Below are 613 nucleotides of genomic sequence, written 5' to 3' on the forward strand. Positions count from 1 at the left end.
ACTATTAAAATGTGTTTTGTTGCATTTGATTGTCATTTGCAATGCATTATGACAAATAGGACAAATAGCTCAAACCCATTATGTTGAAGACCTAACGGGATTTTAAAAATAATAATAATAACTTTTCAAATGAAGTTTGCTTTAATTTCAACATGTAAATATTTAGTCTTTGATTTGTTGGAGTTGGTAGTTTTTGTCTTGTATTTGCATCCAACTTGGGTTTGGACATGCACAGGATTTGCATCTATAAACAGTTCACTCTCATAAAAGAACAAATTGTGATTTACGCCAAAAACCTTTTTTTTTTTTTTACTGGAAATCACAAACATGAACTAAAATAACATTATTATTGTTATTATTATTATTATTAGTAGTAGTATATTTCTTGTTTTAATTTATTTTAACTGGATGTACTAAAATAAAAACTGAATTAGACATGTTTAGATATTTGTACAGTCTTTTTGTTGTTGTTGTTGCTGCAGTGTTTGTTACTTAAAGTAAACATAAACTCTAAAAAATTTTTTTTAACTAAATTAACTAATATTAAAACTGAAATAAAAATGAATACAAACTATACAGACATATTTAAAAATAATAATAATGAAAATAAACA

The sequence above is a fragment of the Sinocyclocheilus anshuiensis genome, unplaced genomic scaffold (genome assembly GCF_001515605.1).
Source record: "Sinocyclocheilus anshuiensis isolate Anshui unplaced genomic scaffold, SAMN03320099.WGS_v1.1 scaffold394, whole genome shotgun sequence".
Taxonomy (NCBI): domain Eukaryota; kingdom Metazoa; phylum Chordata; class Actinopteri; order Cypriniformes; family Cyprinidae; genus Sinocyclocheilus; species Sinocyclocheilus anshuiensis.